At 45.7% G+C, this 19,588-nt stretch overlaps 1 protein-coding gene across 3 annotated transcripts in view; it reads left to right on the top strand.

Annotated features, from left to right (window-relative positions):
• GRIP2 (glutamate receptor interacting protein 2) overlaps positions 1-19,588 on the top strand; it is a 687,757-nt gene that overhangs the window by 44,639 nt on the left and 623,530 nt on the right. The window lies entirely within an intron of this gene.

Below are 19,588 nucleotides of genomic sequence, written 5' to 3'. Positions count from 1 at the left end.
TATAGCCCGCCGTAGCGGGCTATACCGGCTGTTAAAGGCCCGCTGCTGTGTTAAAGGCCCGCGCCGAAGGCGCGGGACTTTAACAAAGCAGAGGGACTTTAAAAGCCGGTGTAGCCCTGCTACGAAGGGCTATAAGGCTATTAGAACATTCTGCCACTAGAGGGCAGAATGTTCTAACAAAACAAAGCCTTCAGGGAGCGCGAGGGGATTCAAATCCCCTCAGGCTCCCTGAAGTCTTTGTTCACAGCCAGAGCTGTGAACAAAGAAACATTGGAATGTTGGAGCTCCGGGCTTATACCAGCCATTAGAAGCCCGGAGCGCTCCATTGTTTTCAATGGAGCTCCCAACATTCCAATGTTCTAATTAGTAGTGGTGTTTCTTTTGTCATTGGCAGCGCTGGGAGGGGCTATGGGTGGTGCGAGGTATAGCGACTTCCTAACGAGGACCCTGGGACTTATTTTTTTACAAACTAAGCATTGGTTCAAGTGTGTGGTTTAGCTCCTAGAGTGGCTTAGGGCTGTATTGCCAGGTTTGGATATGAAGGGTTCAAAGTCAGCTCTTTTTATTCAGCGAAAAACAGATTCCAACTCCAGATGTTTGCAAGACAAGCGTTATTGGGGTGGTGGAGGATTGTATTTTATTCGCTATCCCATCTTTCTATTTATTTTCCCTGATAGTTCACGAGAACAGAGGTACTCAAAGAAAACTTTGTTTTTCATTGAGTTAATCAATGTAATCTTGGTTTAATGGGTGTTGCACTTGTTTGAGGATGGTGGTCGAGTCCTTGTACTTTAGGACTAGTATATCTGATAGGGAAAAGGCACAGCAACGTTTGATGCGATAAAAAACTTGGAGATGGGAGTTCTTATATCTTCTATCTGTCTGGCAATGTCGGGAAGCTAAGCTACTTAAAGAGTCGGACTGGGACAGGAAATTCGCCCGAGCACCAAAATAAAAGGGGCCTCCATTAATGAATCAGATTGCTAAGAATGTGGCCCACATTTGGAAATCGGAGCACTTTTGATCTTGTAAAGACACGCTTTATAGATCTATTTGTAAAGTATGGAAGACTGGATGGATTTAAGCTTCCTGCAGGCAATAGTTGTTTTAATGTCAGGGAAATCAACAGCAACAAGCATTGGCATAGCCAATAGGTCTCGCCTTTGGGACCTTATAAGTGTCTAGCCATGCAACAGTTGCATAACTAAATACTTATAAGGTCCCAAAAGCGAGACCTGTTGGCTATGCAAAGCGGCCGTGCGGCCGCGAAAGTGAAAGTAATCACGGTAAAGCGCGGCACGCGCGCCCGCTCACATGCACTGTAGCTCTAGGCTGGCCTGGTAGCACTTTTTGGAGCCCTCTCAATAAGTCTCGCCAGACCAGCGCATGCGCTGGGTCAGGCGAGACCTAAAAACCTGCCCAGCAGACCACAAAACAGGCCCACAGACAACCAAAAAAACAGCCCACACAGTGACCTGTCAGACCAGCCCACCTGGGACTGCCTGGTTGCCCTTGAGGCCAATCCAACCCTCGCCACAAACACAACAATGTACGTGATCTCCTTGTCTCCCTTTTTACTTCACAAATGAATTGAGCCAGTATGTTTACAGCAAACGTTGCCCTGCATATAATGTTGACTGCCAGTCGTGTGACGCCGGTCCCACCGCCGTACCGTGACACCACCGTGCTGTGACCATGTTTCATGCATCGATGGCCAAGCGTCCCTGCACTTAAGGCTTGGTTGGAGGCAACTAAGGGCTGCTGACAGTTCAGGAGTGATCTGTATTCAAATCCAGTATGGTAATATGAACGTATCTTTGGAGGGGAGGGGTACTCCGCTAGTTGGGAATACCAGGGGATATTCTTGTAAACAGGGCTGTCTGTGACCTACATCGAGGAAAAGCTTCTCCTGGTATTTCCTGAATACAGAATGAGCCAGCGCGCGCTTGAACGCCAGCATGTTTTATCCTATCCCCAGGGCGGCGGTGCGCAGTAACCGCTCCTACCAGCTATAGGAGTGACGGAGACTGGAAGTGTAACAAAAGTCAGGCTATTTACCCGTGCGATCCTCCGGGAGCAATTCCTAATCCCTTCCTCGCTTTATTGCCAAAGATGTAATGGCAAATGCTGGCCAAGGTGGAGGAACTCGAAGGATAACGATGTTTTCGATTTTTTCACTTTATTTATTTCACGCATTTGTCTCGTCGCCATTTGTTATAGCACCGCGGCCAGACTCAAATAAATGTAACCTCGGGAGGGCTTCCTTAGAGACATCCCGCTGCATGATAAGTCTGATCGCCCCCGCCCCCGCCCCCCCCCCCCCTGCGTGGTCCAGAGGGCTCTTTGACTTTCTACACGAATAGCGAAGCCTCCCGTTTATCTGAGCCACGCAGTGGGAACGGGGCAGCCAATAAATTCTGGTCATAAAGACACATTTTTATGGCCTCGCGGGAAGCTGACTTGTGACAGGGGAGCCAGCGAGAGAACAAACCTAGATCCGTCAAGCAGAGTGAATTATTCCTCAGTAGAGACTCTGACAAAACCTTATCGGAAATTGTGGCTGAAGACTTTAGCTGGTGAGGAGAGTCAGAAATAGGGTCAACAAACCATCTCCTGGTGTCTCCACTTCCAGAAACTTGGAGTTTATATGGTGGAAAAAAATCCTATTATTTATGCGATTTTCCACTGCTCTGTAGATCACAGGGGCGGCTGTCAGCGCGCTTTTATAAATTGATAGCACAAAAGTAACTTTGTGGTTGACTGTGTACAGAGGACACGGCCAGTTCCAGCAGTGGGAGCCGCTGCATCTCCTCTGCATCTTGCTGCTTTGCACAAGCGGTTCATGTGGATAACACAGTGGGTGGTTCATGCAGAAATGCACTAAAGGTTTCGTTGGTTAGTGGGCAGGGTGGTACAGGATGTATACATTTCTTGTGCCATTCTCTGAAACTGACCAATTCACTAGGGCACTGAAAACTCTCCTGGTACAGCTAGCCGTTCCATCTGGGCAAGCCTGTGAATGAAAACAATAATTTTCCACCATCTTGAACAATCTAGCACAGCTCATTAGAACAACCATCCTCTGTTTGCCGGAAGAAGTGCTAAATACAGAGGAGAATCCAGTGGGGGCATTTTCTCCACCATACTATCCTTTGGCTGGTGGGTTCTGTTAAGGGTTGTACCAAAAGCAAAGGTTTAATCTTCAAATTCTTAATAATTAGTTCCTCCAGAATCCTGGTGGAGAATATCTTGTATATTTTTACGGTGGGGTGTCCTTAGCATAACTAAGTGACTTACACCTTTCATACCGTACGCTAGTGTCCTTACAAGGAACACTCATTCCCTGCAATAGTAAAAAATGAAGAGTCGCTGTAGGCATATGATAATTTTTCCACTCCTATTCCTCGGTTATAAGCAAAACCATAAAGTGCTTGCTAGAGCACTTCAATTTTTACTTTAGAGTGTGTGGTACCCAAATTGTGCATTAATACACTAAAGATACCATCTGGCGATGAGTGACTTCCCAAAATGAAGAGCAGGATGATGCTCTAGGATTTATGGAGGAAATAGTAGCTACTATCAACCCCTTAAATTTCCTTCTTAAACAAAATTTACCACTCAAAGAGAAAGCAGCTAAGATGAAGTGCACCAAGAAGAGCCACACAAGAATTTACCGCTCAGAATGGGAGGTATTGCTCCAACATCCCCAGTTTAGTGTGCTAAACTTGGATTGTAGAGGTAATACAACACCCGGTAAGAGTTACACCCTCTGGTATCCATTTTTTACCATGTGTGGTATCACATTTACAGATAATGGCCAACTTGTAATGAAGCGCTGCATAGTGGAAATGTGGGCGGTCGTCCATCTACCACCTTAGCACCCGTAGCTCGACAAAGGAAGGAGCAAAGAGATGCCCTCTTGAATAAGGCTGGACATTGGTTCAAGTCAGTGGCATACCATGGGTGTGAAACACAAAAATTTTGGAAATCTGCACTCAGCGGTTTCTACCCTTGAATAGATGCTGATGCATTACTATTTGGATGTCTGTTCTTGAGCACAATTGAGTTATCTTTTTCTAGACATATCTATTTACATAAAAATACACACACACATTTGTGGTTGAGACAATTGTCAACACAAATGTATTAATCAATTAATGAATTATTGGGGTAAGGAAACAAGGAAAGAAAAGACTCAGAAGAAATAGCCACCACTGCCCCTTTGAAACAAATTTTTCATTTTGATTTTGGTCGGAGAGCCACCGACAGGCCGTAGGTAACGGTCTGCCTGACATTTAGGGCATTGGTACGACCGCTGGATTACAATACCTGCGGTCTGAGCGATTTTGTCGGAGGGTGAGACCGCCATCTCTGACAGGCTCAAAGAGCCCACCAGAGCGGTAGTGGAACACTAATCCCTCCTATGGAGACTATGATGTCCCTTTCCGACTGCCTTTTCATGGCAGTCCCGCCACCAAGGAAATGCAGCCAGATAGAGACTTTGGGGGCCCCAAGCCGGGCCCCGTCCCCTGGGGGCCACTGCTAAATGGCCAGTGGGGCACATGTGGTGCCCCCCTGGCACACAGTGCATGGAGGTTTGAAAAATGCCTTTTTCTACTGCAACTTGTGCATAAAACTATGGATTTAGGCCCAGATCTCTGTACTGGGGTGAATGTATGACATTGATCTGCATTCTGTTCATCAACTGTTGTTTTTGCTTTTTCGGGACGCAGCACAAGCTGTAGTATAAAGGCAGTTTTTCACCGCCTACATGGTGGTCTTATCAAAATATGGCAGGAGGGGCTGCCGACTCCTTATCGGGTGGTCTTAGTCCCACAGCGATGGTGGTCAGACGGTCACCCGACCGCCATCGTACTGAGGCCCTTACTCTTGTGGTACTCCTGGCTTATTATTTAATTTTTAGAGGGGCCTAGTAATACTCATTCATTAGCTTTTGGACATCCTCAGTGATTTCCAGACTCATGCTATGGGCTGGTCCTTCATCTTCTCTGAAGTGAGCGATAGGATCTAAACTGATCCGGTGTCCATGAGTTCTGGGATTACCTTTGTTATGATTATTCAGGTTTGATAAAGACGATGTGAAATCTAAACTCAATGTCTGTTTTCTCTTGGATTCAGTAAACTTTTATCTTAAGCACATTCTCTTCTGGAGTTCAAGAGAGATTACAGCATGGCTCCCAATTTAGTTAAGACTTACAGAGGTTTTTTTTATCCTGTGTCCACTCTCACGTAGGTGGAAGGGATTGTGTCTTGCTTCTTCTGCTCTGGAATACAAGAGGAGTCCTCTCAAGGGCACTCATCTCTTCAAGAGTCGGGGAGGAGTTTTGCTTTCGTTCTGTATTTTTGTTGGAGTTTTGCATCATTTTCATGTTGGAACTCATTCTCATTGGAAGTCGTGCAGTGTTCCTTGCTAGTTCATAATGTTTCTGAAGAGTCCAAGGGTCTCTCTCTTGGATTATTAGTGCCTGATTTAGGTATCGGTGGATGGGTTACTCGATCACAACTGGGACAGATATCCTGTTTGCAGAAATTTAAATCCCGTAATATCCTATGGGATTTAGATTTCGGCAGATGAGATATCCGTCCCCGTTATGGTGGAGTAACCCATCCTCTGATATCTAAATCAGGCACTTAATTTTTCTGAAGCCAGTGGGAGATTTGTTCTTGTCTCGTTGTTAATTCATCTGAAGCTAAAGAGAGGAATTGTTTCAAAGAGTTAGTCCTTCAATAGTTCTTAGTCTTTATGAAGCTTTAGTTAGAGGTATTTTATTGGGGATGGTGCTCACAGGTTTTTATAACCCTTATAGAGTCAGTAAGTGGTTCTTATGTCCTTAATTTTTATTTAATAATGCACAGATTCTTTAGTCGATTTTTTAAGTGCATGAGTTATATAAAGTATGGTTCTCTGCTGGTTCTTTATCTTTTCCGGAGTTATAAATGGGTGCCTAAATGTTGTGTAAAGTTTCGGGTTGCATGTCCTTGCCATGAATTGTAGGCTCTCGGCTCACATTTGGGATGTCTCTTTTGATCTTTCATTAACATAATCAGATAAAATTTGCTGATTCAGTTTTTGAGAATAAGCCACACACTCTTCAACATTTGACATTCCAAGATATTTATGCTGGTAGAGCCGTTGGGACAAGCGACTCTGGTAAAAAAGACGTACCACACACCGGGCCCGATAGAAAAAGGATGCAATGTTTGCTTCTGAAGCACTGAGCCTGTATCCTGCTTGCGATCAATAAGAAATTGGACACACTCTATTGCCTCTCTATTGACTCTGTGGCAGTTTTCCATGACCTTGTCCTGTTCGCGTCCAGACTTCTCCATTAGCAAGAACGAGCCAATAGTTGAAAGTGCTGATGGCGGGGGTTTAAGGATGTAAAATCTGGACATTTTAAAAGATTTGTGTCCAGGGAGACATTGTTGATCAATGCGGACAAAAGTACATCTTAAACAGGAGATAAGTGTGACAGGTCAGTGGCCATCAGCCTCAGCTTTGATCTAGAAGGAAGCTGACCTCGTCTCCTTTCATAATGTAAAGTGAGCGAGAAAGAGGAACCTTTCTCTTGCTTGGCTTGAAATATCCCTGCTAAGTAGCCACATGTCCTACGCGAAATGATCAGCCGACCCTGGTGTTTGGTGTATATCACCTTGCTTGGTGGGACTTGCAGGTCCCTAGTAGGGAAAAAGCAAAACAGCAATGCCCAGAAGGCAACGTGCTCTCGCCTAAAAGGTCAGGAATGGCTGAAATAATCCCACAAGGAAATGGGACCACTTTGCAGCACTAAAGATATACAGAAATACCTCAAATTGACAAATTTGCTTAAAAGATCGTGCAGCTGAGCACAAACTCTCTGTATATATAGAGGAATTTTCACAATCTCCAGTGTACACATTGTGATTGGTATTCAAAGTTTTTGTTTATGTAAGTGTAAGTTTGCAGCACGCATAGAGCCATTTAAGAGCCCTAAATCCGGTGCCTGTGACACTCAATTAGCAATGGTGTTATTTTGTCCTCATAAATGCTATTTACCCATATAGAAATATATGCAATGGGAATGAATATATTTGTGCTCAAACCTGTTATTTATGGTGGGTGTGTGAGTATTCTAGTGCTGAACAACACCCACAAACCTGTAAGTTCGTAGTTATTCAGAAACTTTTTCCAGGATTGTTCCTGGAATTTTTGTACAAGTCATGAAAAGGTACACATTTTCTATCTATCTATCTATCTATCTATCAATCAATCAATCAATCAATCAGGGGTTTATAAAGCGCGCTACTCACCAGTGAGGGTCTCAAGGCACTGGGGGGGGGAGGATCTGGGGCGGCTTCGGATCAGTCGAAGAGGCATGTCTTGAGGTCCTTCCTGAACGTGTGCAGGGTAGGGGAGCGTATGATTTTCACCGGGAGCTCGTTACAGGTCTTGACTGCGATGTAGGAGCAGGCTCTCCCGCCTGTTCTGTGTCTGCGGATGTGGGGGTCCTCTGCCAGGGCGAGGTCGGCGGAGCTTAGGTTCCTCTTGGGTACGTGGAAGGATACTCTCTCTTTGAGGTCCGATGTTGTTGAGGGATTTGTAGGCGTGGGTGAGGAGTTTGAAGGTGACCCTCTTCTCGACGGGGAGCCAGTGGAGGTCTCGTAGGTGTTGGGTCATGTGTTTGTGACACGGTGTTCCGAGAACGAGTCTGGCCGCGGCGTTCTGGATGGTTTGGAGCTTGTGTAGAAGAGTTCTGTTGATTCCAGCGTATAGGGCGTTGCCGTAGTCCAGTCTGCTGGTTATGAGAGCGTGGATGACAGTCCTTCTGCAGTCGGGGGGATCCATTTGAAGGTCTTACGGAGGATGCACAGGCAGTGGAAACTAGTGGCCGTGACGGCGTTGATCTGGCAGTTCATGGAGAGGGAGGAGTCGAGGATGATGCCGAGGTTTTGTGCGTGGTCTGTAGGGGTGGGTGGGTTCCCGAGGGCGGAGGGCCACCAGGTGTTGTCCCAGGCGGAGGTGCAGGGTCCGAGGATGAGGACCTCGATCTTCTCTAAGTTGAGCTTCAAGCAGCTGTCTTTCATTCAGGCTGCCACGTTCTTCATTCCTTCCTGGAAGCAGAGTCTGGTGTCTTTGGGATTCTTCGTGAGTGAGAGGATGAGCTGGGTGTCGTTGATGTAAATTCTACAATTGGAGGGTCAAGTACATTTGTGATTCGGGCCCAGAGAAATTCAAGGGCCTCGGGGTCAAGTGCAGCTACATAGAATCAAATCAAATGTGCAGGAGGGACGGGGGGCAACAGTTCGGCTTCAGAACGGAAGAAGGACCCAGCATCAGCATCAGTTCCTGGGGTCAATGAACCATGAAGGCATTGATTATTGCAGAGTTTAAATTCCTACTTAACACTTCTTCAGGTATTTGGCTTACTTTCAAAGTTTCCAGAAGTAATGGACCACGGAAGGTTAATGCAAGAAAGGTGGGATTGCTCTCTGTCAATAATATATTGACATCTTTCATATTGCCTACTCCACGTGCCGCAACCACCCTCGAACGTGCTGCATCACACAGTAGACCCCCATTTTGGCAGTTTTAACGTCTGTTTGGCTGTAACTTTGTTATATGGGCCAAATCCCTGCATGTTTTACCAGTGGCGGCCGGCACATGTAAGAGCGGTTAGATGGTAAGGCCGGGGCGGAGGGGTAGGAAGTCGACAAGTGAGGAGGTAGGTAAAATTAAATAAAAACATTTTTAAAACCACTTATCTAGTGCTTGTCACATGGCCGATGCGGCGAGAGCAAGGTAAGTTGTTTTTTATTTATTTTTACCTACCCCCTCGTCTGTCGACTTCCTCCCCCTCCACCCCCGCCCTGCCCGCTGCCTCACCACTCTTACCTGTGCCGGCCACCACTGTGTTTTACTCTGCCAGTTTTCAATTAAACAAATTCTAATTGTATGTGTAATCGCCATGGTCAAATCAGGTAATAACTGAAATTAGTTCATTAACAACAGCGCTGGAGCACACCGGGCTTGGTTTAAGGAGAGTTTCTGAATTATCATTCAAACAGGCAAACACCTCTTAAGACACTCCGGAATTTGTGAGACTCTGTTGAGTTTTTCTTGTGATATTAATGTCATCTGATCTGCTTTGCCTCTATTTTTATTTAATAAAGGGGGTTCTACAATATCATGGTTAAAAAAGTAACCTGGGGAGAGGAGTTGGCCTAACGGCTAGGGTGCTCGACCTCAGACCTGGGGAACTGGGTTCGAGTTTCGGTAATGACGCTAAACATCCTGTGGTTCTGGGCAAATCACTTAATCTCCCCGTGCCTAACAAAAAAATTAATGTGTGTCCTCATGTAACGAAACTGGTGCTATGTAAAGCGCTCTGATACCTGATTGGATTCGGGTCAAGTTCGTGCTATATAAAACTCTGCAAAAAAACCAAAAAAAAAACCTGCAAACGCATCTATTCACCATGTTGACATCTTCTGTGTCATCAAGGCAAGTAGAAGTGGGGTTGATAAAAAGTGAATTCATACTTCCCTATATATACTATATGTATTTTTCTTTCCCTAGCAAAATAATCTCCACAACATAGCAAGGTATTCTAATTCAGCAACGCTGAGAGATTTTGTTGGAAAACGAGGCAGCGTCTGTGAGGCCTGCACAAATAACATGACTACATTTGTCCGTCACTGGGAACCAAACACCCAATTGTAGCGCCTGACTCTCAGAGGGTAGCGTTGCAGAGCAGTCTGAGGCTTACTCAAGGGAGGTGGTGTGGGCTAGTAATCGCCATTTGCATGTGCACAAAAATAACACTCAATAATTGATTGTCCAGTCTGTACTTTGCTTTATAAAAGTAAGAGTACATTTATTAAACACACACACGACTCAATACTATGCACCAATTTACAAATATACATAAACTGTTGGAATTACTTTGTGACATTGCATAACATCTCCACCCCTCCCGCAAAGGGGGGGTGGGGTCTAGTACCACCACTCCCATGTATGCACATCAACTTGCCCCCAATGCAGATAGTTGAACATAACCTGGAGCGAGGGCTCTGCGCACTGGCACCATCCCAGTGGCGACACACCCCATTACCTCAACAAGCATTAAAAATTGGTAAACCTGAACCTGCCTTGGTGACATATGACCCTGACTGAGCATCTCCTACTGACCATAAAGTATGCACCTCTATATCTTAAGGGCTAGCAGTCTGGGGTCTTCACCTAAGCGTAGCATCAAGAATCCATGTTTACGCACACTTTAGAATGACAGTACTCATCACCTTGGTTGATCATTTGAATGCATTGCAATTACAGCCCCAAAAGGCATCACAGATGAAATCACAGGATTGCGCATATACAGCCAGACACCCTAGCAGGACTGTCTGGCAACATAGCCCCACTTGGCTTATGACATCTCCTTACACATGTGACTTACATTCCCTTCAAAAGAAGTACTCCTGGCAACTACACTTCTCCTGCAGTGCGCCTCTTCACTCTAAAAGGAATCACAGGTAAAAGCATGGGATTACATAAATACAGCCAGACCCGCTAGTAGGAAGGTCCAGAAACATAACTGCATTTAGCTTAACATCACCTTACACAGGTACTTCACTTTACACATGTGACTTTCAGTCCACCTAAAAAGAAATAACCAATAGTAAATGCATTTCGGTGCAATTACACCACTTCACCTCCAGGGGATGCCCTTCTCCAGACATCCCCAACTCAGCCCTTCACTCCATGATGCACTTCATAGTACACCCTCAGCTGTAGAACATAAGTTCCAGCCTAGAAGGTGTTAAAGGCTGGCTGAGCCCTTGAGGGGTTATTCTTTCAGATGCCCCGTGAAACTTATGGGTGAACTGTTCTTCTTCATGCTGGGGGAGGCTGCGGTGCTCCTGCAGCCCCCCTGCACCCCTTTTCACACATGAGGATGACCCCCTCCTCTGGGGGCCACCAAGCACCAAAATGGCAGATTTCTTCGTGCTGGGGGGGGAGACTGCGCTTCTCCAGCAGCTCCCCCAGCACCTTTTCACAAGTGAGGGTGACCCCCTCCTCTGGGGGCCACAAAGCACCAAAACGGCAGATTTACAAATGCCTGGCGAAGCATTATGGGGCGCTTCATGCTCCTCTTTACCAGCCCCAGCCACTGGGAACACTCTCCTCCGCCCTCGGGGTCTCTGATTCAGCAGGGTGCTGTCTTCACTCGCTCCCTGCGCCAGCCTTTCGCCTGGCTCTCCTCCGTGGCCTCTCTTCTCCCTGCGCAGAGGCCACTGCTCTTGCGCACCGGTCCTGGGCTCTTCTTCTGGTGCTGTTAGGGTCCTGGGGGCAGTCAGGGGGTCTCTCCTTCCAACTGCCCATTGCGCCAGGCTCCAGCACCTTCAGCCTCAGCAGACCACACCCCAGAGAGACCTTCTCTTCCTGTGCAAGCACTTTTTAAAAGTTGAGTAGGGGGCTGGCAGGAAGTCTCTGTTGGTTCTATCAAACAGCGACACATCACATCCCTGCCCCTGCTCCCTCCTTCTTGTCCAGCCTCTGGGTTTGTTCAAACATGGCGTCGTACAGTGTCTCTGGCCACATGCTCCCCTTCCCCCAGTGCTGCCTTCACCTGGGTTCAGCTTGGTGCCTGGCACCCACCGACATCGGTTGATGGATTGGCTTGTAGCTCCACCTATCTCCCTTCCTTGGAGGGAAGATCTTCGCTCAGGGAAGAAAGGGCATTAATCTAACCTGCCAGGGCCAGACCCCAGCCAGAGACTCAGAGAAATATGACATTTCTGGAAGACCCAAAAGCAGTACAAATATGACTTTTGACTCTGCAGAATACTTCTTTTCACCTCCAATACAATGGACTTTAGTGCGTGTTTGGAAACTGTAGGCCTTGTGGAAGTTAATCTAGCCATGGGCCCCACATTCCCTTAGGGGAATAATGAAGTGAAAACACAGTAAAACACACTGACTTTCCCTGGCATGTTTCTTTCCAGCGTATAAAGCCTATTTCATATCACCACCCAATACCGCATAAGTCCTGCCACACCATTCACTTTGTAGCTGCTCCTGGACTGCGCACGCTAGGAATCTCCCCTGCGCAGCCCGTACATGTGTGCACACGCATATACACATGTGTCTGCATGTAACCAGCCCGGTGTCCCTTACTCCAGCTGCTGCGCAGTGGCCTGGCCAAGCCAGGGGAACACCAGTAAAATCCCCATGCAGTCTCTTACATCCAGAGTTCACTGTGGGTGAGTCCCAACTTATGAGACTCCCCCACCGTAAAAGCTCAACAATTAGGTCCTCAAAAGGCGAAAAATCTGGGCGGCCCATAGTGTCAGAACCACCTTCTAACAGATTTATATAGAAGTTTGTTACCGCAAATTTACATTTTACTGAACTTATGTATCCACAACGCCAAATGTAAACAAAAGTTTTTTAGGCTAATGATTTCCTCCCCCAAGCCATGGAAAAGCAGCGCACCAAGGGGCAGATTTACAAGCCCATTGCGCCACTGAAGCAGCGCACCAAGGGGCAGATTTACAAGCCCATTGCGCCACTTTTGCATCACTTTTAACATGGGAAAAGTGACGCAAAAGTGGCAGAAGGGGCTTGTAAATCTGCCCCTAGGTATTTTCTGAAACTGATATCTTTAGAGAGCCATTTTATTAGTGTTAAGTAAGGAGAGATGCGTTGTAAGAAAGGTCATGATGTTGTATGTGTATGCAAAAATGGAAGAAGCAAAAACTTCACCAATTTTAGAGGTCGCAAAGCTTTCCATAAACAAAAATTGCCCAGAAAAAACCTTTGCTAATACCAGTAATATATTAATAACAACAACGCTATTTCCAACCTCATTTTGTTGGGCTGGAAATATCCTAGTCCTTGGCTTCTCAACCAGGCAATGGTTCTAAGGCTTTGAAAAAGTGACAGGTCTGAAAAATAAGGCAGGACCTAATAAGCACATCTTAAGGAAGATTTATAAGATGCATCACCTATGTAGCAAAGGGTGTGACCTGTCACATTTACACTACAGCCTTGTGCTCTATACATTTCTCAGTAGAACCGTTCATAGAAAATGAGCAACAGAAATTAGTAGGAACTAGCATTTTTGTTGATTGGTTGATATTAACGGTCAACAATATGTAGATTTGTACTGGAAAATGTTGAACATTTGAGAATCTTTGCTTTTTGTGAAGTTTTCAACGTTTACCAACTTTTTAAAATGTCTCCATTGTTGCAGAACTTTCCTGCAATTTATTTTCAAGAGAATTCTTTGTCTAAATTTTCTTTTAATAGAGGGATTACCCGATTTTGCATATCACACATGTCATATGTCAAACATCCACTTACAGAAGACTTTTGTTTCACCTAGATTGGAAAGCCAGAAAATACTGAAAGTCATAGTGGCAATTGTAAGCCCTATAGTGTATAGCACTTGTGAGGATAATTTTAAACTAATGTAAATAAAATTAGTAAAACTGCACGTTTTCCATCATTGGCAGTGTCTGGCCACATACATCTTTAGTTGTCTGTTGCAGCTGCTAACATGATCAATCCAGGCCACTTCATTTGTCAGATGCTTACACTGTGTCATTGACCTTATATTATGACTTTGGTGATATCACGAGTAGTTCCTTACTCAGTGGTTAATTTGTAAAAAAATAAAGTGCCGGGGCTCTTGTCTAAAGGCAGCTTGCACCAGCCCATCTCTCCTGCTAGCGCTGCCTAAAACAGAACCAGCTACTAACCATAAAATGGGGAGAGGATGTGGCATAGTGGCCAGAGCTGCTGACCTTAGACCTAGGGAACCAGGTTCAACACTCTGCATCGGCTCAACATCCCCAATCACTTAAACTCCCGTGCCTACCAAAAATGAGTGTGTTCTTAACTGGTGCTCATGAAACCATAGTACCGGTGTTGAGGATTAAGTGCTGGTGCTCAGCACTGGAAACCACTGGCTCAAATTAAGCACTGTCCTCACTGAATGCACTGCCAGTGCAGGTATACCAGAAGCAGGAGAAGCAGTTTCTCCAGTCCTGCGGGGGCTTCACACCAAAGGTTTGCTCCCTGTCTCACTAGAAGTAGGCCTGGGCCAAGTTTAAATGACACCAACATAATTCATGTCATTTTGTGAATTTCTTTTCTATCACAGAATTGGCAGAGGTTAAAATTTGAGTGCCTGGTAGAGACTTTTTAGTGCATATAAATAGTAGGACATGCCCATTTTCAAGAACATTTTATCCCCAGGATGGATTTGAAAATCAAAACATTTCTAACCAGCCTTATGCATTCCATTCCGTCATTTATATTCCAGTGCAGGAATGTATTGAAACAGACTACTATAGCTTCCCATATCTGAAGACATTCTATTATCTGTTATTTTGAGCAGGTCCTGTTAGTATGTTATGTTATGTGCATTTATATAGTGCACAACTCATCCAGGAGAGTTTCCTGGTGCTGAAACAGGGGCTGTATATGCCGAGCACAGGTCGGCGCTAGGAGAAGAGTCAGGTTTTCAGCTTCTTGTGGAACTCAAGAACTGAGGAGGAGGCTCTGATGTGCAGGGGCAGGTCGTTCCAAGCTTTAGGAGCGGGGGGGGGGTGTGTGATTAGGAGTCCAGCTGAGAAGATGTGTCTGGTAGGTTTGTGAAAGTTTATGCAGCTGTTGAGATGCCAAAGTTGTGTAGGGTGTTGTATATGTGCATATGGAGTTGATGGGTGCTTGTTTTGTGACTGGGAGCCAATGGCGCTCTTTGAGGTGTGGGGTGGTGTCAGTGAACAGTGAGAGGTTGAGGGTGAGCCCGGCTGCAGAGTTTTGTATGGTCTGGAACCTTCTCGTCAGTTAAGCATTGATTTCTGCCTGGTGTGTGTTGCCGTAGCCCAGACTGATGCTGATGAGGGCTTGGGTGATGGTTCTGCGAGTTTGAATGAGAAGCTATCTGAAGATCTTCTTGAGCACCTTGCATGTGTGGAAATAGAAGACGGATACCTCATGCACGTGGCCAGTCATGGTGAGTTCATTGTCAATTACTATTCTGAGGACATTTGCGTAGGTTGCCAGGATGGGCATAGGTCTGAGTCCAGCAGGCCACCAGGGCGGAGTCTCAGAGTGATATGCCTTTGCCAAAGATTTCTACTGCTGTCTTGTCTATGTTAAGCTTGAGGCACTTGGTTTTCATCCATCTGGTAACTTCGGTTATGCAGGTGAAAAAGTTGGTCCAGGTGTTTGTCATCTTGTCAGAGAGAGGATAAGTATGAGCTGGGTGTCATCAGAATAGGATATGATGTTGATTCAGTGGGCACGGATGATGCTGGCGAATTGGGTCATGGAGGTATTAAACAGAGTGGGCTGAGCCTGGATCCTTGTGGAACTCCGCAGATTAATTTGACGGCGACCACGGTGAAGGGGGCCAGGCTGACAGACTTGGTGCGGCCTTTATGGATGGTGCAAATCCAGCAAAGGGCAGGATCTTGGATGCTGACTTTGTGCAGTTGTTGGATGCAGATGGTTTGGGAGACGGTATCAAAAACATGCAAAACTATCCTGTAGGATCAACACTGCTGCGACACCACTGTCCGTGGTCATCTGGAAGTCATCCTTGATGGCAATGAGGACTGTCTCTGTACTGTGTTGGGTCTGAATTCTGGTTGAATGGTGTTGAGGAGGTGGTTTTCAGTGAGGTGGGTTGCTAGATACTTATTTATTATCTTTTCCATGACTTTTGCTGAATAGGGTAGCAGTGAAATAGGCTGATAGTTGGGTAGTTTCATCAAGTCTGATGAGGATTTCTTCAGGAGAAGTTGTGCTATGGTAAGTTTCCAGGCATCCCGGTAGGTGGCTGGGATGATTGATACGTTCAGGATCGGGATGAGGGCTGCTCTGATATGGCTCAGTCCTTTGATGAAGACATGGTGAGGGCAGTGGTCCTAGGGTGCTCCGGAGTGTATGGCATGCATGGTAGTTTCAGTTTCTTAAGTTGTGACAGTGCGCCAGGTGGGTCCTCTGGGTGTTGGTAGAAATGGTCTGCAGGGCTGTGAGGTTGAAAGGGTCTAGTTGGGACTCGATGTTTTCATAGATACTCATGAACTTGTTGTTGAAATATAAGGAGAGCTGGGTGCAGAGTTCCTGAGAGGAGGCTATCCTGGGCGAGCTGTCTGAGAGCAGATTTGTAGGTGCTCTTGTTGGTGTTGTTTTGACTATGGCTCCATGTGCGTTGAAGTTGCTTGTAGTGGCATTTGGTGAGCCAGAGCACTTCTGTGTACCAGCTTTCTTGAGATCTGGTTCTTGTGTATTTGTTGGCTTTGTTAGGAGCCCGGGTGTCTGTGCAGGCAGAGATCCAGGTGTCGATGTTAGGGATGGATTAGGGGAGGTTGCTGTTGTATCGAACCTGGTTTTGTATGGATTTGGAAGACCTGGATAGTTCTGAGATCCTGTTCCAGTCCCGTCGTGAAGATTTGGTGGTGTTTTTGCGATGGTGGTGTGATGGGTATGATGAAGTTGATTAGGATGTGGTCAGACCAGACAATTGATGTGAGCTTGTCTACTGTGATGTTGCTAAAGATGCTGAAGATTTGGTCCAGGAGGTGTCTGGTGGCGTATGTAGGGTCTTCGACTCGCTGGGTGACTCCAAGGTTTGAAAGGTTCTCATGGAGGTCTGTTATGTTGGGATCAACGACGTCCTCCAGGTGGTAGTTGAGGTTACTGGGAAGGATGAAGGCGCGAAAATCAAGGATCGGAGAGGAGATGAAGCCCCCAAAAATGATGTTGAACTTGGTTCGTGGTCCAGGAGGATGGTAGACGAGGGGGCCACTTAAGGTGTTGGTGGTGATGAAGAGTTTGAAGGTCAAGTGTTCCATTTTGCTGGTGGTGCTTTCCGAGGTGGTGGAGCATTGGATGGATTATTTTAAGATGATAGCAATTCCACTTCCGGGGTCTGTTTGTCCTGTCTTGTGATCTCGTACCTGGGTGGTATAGGGGGACTGTTGTACGATGACAGAGACCAATGAGGGAGTCAGCCAGTAGAGTACCATGTAGTCTGAGCTTTTTCAGAATTATCTTTTTCGTTCTGGAAAAATAAAAATCAACAAATGCGAGGAAAAGGATGCAACTTTATTTCAAACAATCATTGTCAAATCCAACAGATGAAGGCTCTTGTAATAAACATCTTTTTGTGACAAATATGAAAATGCAGTGTCTTTTAATGCTCCTTGCCAAACTTCCTTGGGTGTGATAGCCTGGAGGTTATTACAATATTTACATATTGTCATATTTATAATTATTGCATTACCTCCAACTAAATAATACGATACTCAGATTTCTTACTTCCACAATTGATAGCAACCCAATCTATGGATCTTCCAATGTCCAGTATAAATGACACGTCGGTAGTTTGACATTTAACACCGTTAACACCCTTTGCATCATGGAGACAGTCACAGATCACGCAAGTATAACCTAGACCTGTGAAAGAATATTAAGCCCACATTATTGGCCTTTTGGCTATTCTTGCGAGGAGAGAATTTTAAAGTGTAAGCTTCTGTATGAGAACGACCTCCTGTCAATCACACATAAATATGTGCGCTTTCTCATTGTGAAAGTAAATCAGCATGTGATTGCCAACTAATTATGTACAGAGGCGTAGCTGGGGGTGGCAGTCCGCCAAGTTTTGGGGGCGGCACAAGTTTTTGTGGGAGGCAATAGCAAACCCCCCATACCCCTCCCCCGTCCTCAATGCATTTATTGTAGGGCGGCAAACAGAGGCAACTCTTGCCAGCACCGCCCCCCCCCGCTCTTCACTGTGGCCGCCGCGGGGCAGCAAATGCAGGGACCATCACGCGTGGCCAGAGAGCTAGCTACACCACTGATTATGTACACACCTAAAACAGAGGTACACAAATAGCTTTGAGAATCCGGAGCTGAATATTATTTGCTTTCACGTGTAACATAACACACAATTACACAAAATGCAAATCAGTCATTTTGTACTATATATTATTGCAAAATGCATCCTCACATTCGTTTTTGGCACGAGGATGCATTTAAAGCAGGCACCACGAATAACAGTACTAGTGTTTTATCATTTAATACGTATTCATGGTAAAACTTTACCATGAATGGTATGTTTCCCAGAAAATCTGAACACAACTGGCAGGTAATTAGGGGTTGGCGGAATTTGCGTAGTCGCGCTACGCAAAGCTCTGCGAAACGGTAACAAATCTCCGCGAGCATGCAAAAATTCCGCGAATACACGGAATTGCTTGTTCACGATGCTTTTTTCCTGTTCGCTAACGCTGTTTGCGTGCTCGGGGGGAAATATCTCGCAAACACGCACTTTGAAAGCGCGAACCAGCAAAAAATTCTGCGATGCCGCGGATCGCGGAATTTTTGGCAACTTCGAGTTCTCCGTGGAATGCAAAATTACCCAAATTCTGCAAATTCCGCAAGCGGAACGGAATTTACCGCCCAGGCCTACACGTAATTACACAAAGTTCGGTAAAGGCATAATAGGAATTTTACACAAGTGTAACGTGACTTTCCTGGTATTACGCCACCATAATTTTAGATTTCGCCTAGGCCTACTAAATATGTGTGCGTTCCTTGACTGCATAAGACGAGACGGCCACTGGGAAACCTCTGCAAATCACAGCCTTTACAGTTCCATTATTGCTGCATTGATGCTGGTCGCGCCTCCACAGCTTTCTGCCGAAGGCAGCATTAGAAATATAAACAGTCACAATTACTAGTATAGCACCCATGAGAGTACTGCAATCTTATTGCTGAACCTGAATAATGTCTCTTTCATAGCAAGGCTCATATGGCATCTGTATTGGGAAAATGGCAGGAAAAGCTACCATGGTCTGGGGATAAACAAGCTAACAACATCCACGTGGATTCTAGGGGCAGGCCAGTGCTTTAAATGGGCCGGTACTATCCGGTACGGAGTACCGGCACTTTTTTAATTTTGGAAGGGAGAGTACCTGCAATTCTTAAGAAAAACGTAATACTTTTAATTGGGGAGTACCAGCACTTCTCAGAAACAAGCAGGTACTCTGGTACAGAGTACCTGCACTTCTGTTTTTCCATTTCAAGCACTGGGGCAGGCGAAGTGACATCATGATCCCATGACATCACAGCATTGACTCTGTGTTCCAATATTAGCCCCTTTACAGTCTCCTGCTTCCAGCTGGGGGGCAAGGGGAAGGGCAAAGAGAGTGATTGTGAATGAACTCCCAGCCAAAAAGATGGCGCCCCCCCTTAAAATGGTGCCCCCACTAATGGGCCTCGCTCACACTTCCACGATGAAGTGAATTCAGCCAGCCGGCTGCTAAAGAGTTTTCCTTACATATTTAATGTAAATTCAATGCTGGCTGTGGCACTGCATTCAAAGAAGGTGCATTTCAAAGATGATTAAATGCTCACTGTATATATTTTAAAGGAATGATTCAAGTTGATGTTGTTTTTTCCAACTTTGTTGCACTTGAAAGTTCTGGAGACTCATGTTTTTTGGTCTGCATAAGCAGCTGTAGCTGTATAATAAAAGAAAATCATAAATAAAAAATGCATATGTATAGAAAA

This window comes from Triturus cristatus, chromosome 9 (genome assembly GCF_964204655.1).
Source record: "Triturus cristatus chromosome 9, aTriCri1.1, whole genome shotgun sequence".
Classification (NCBI taxonomy): domain Eukaryota; kingdom Metazoa; phylum Chordata; class Amphibia; order Caudata; family Salamandridae; genus Triturus; species Triturus cristatus.
This window is presented reverse-complemented; position numbering and strand designations above follow the sequence as displayed.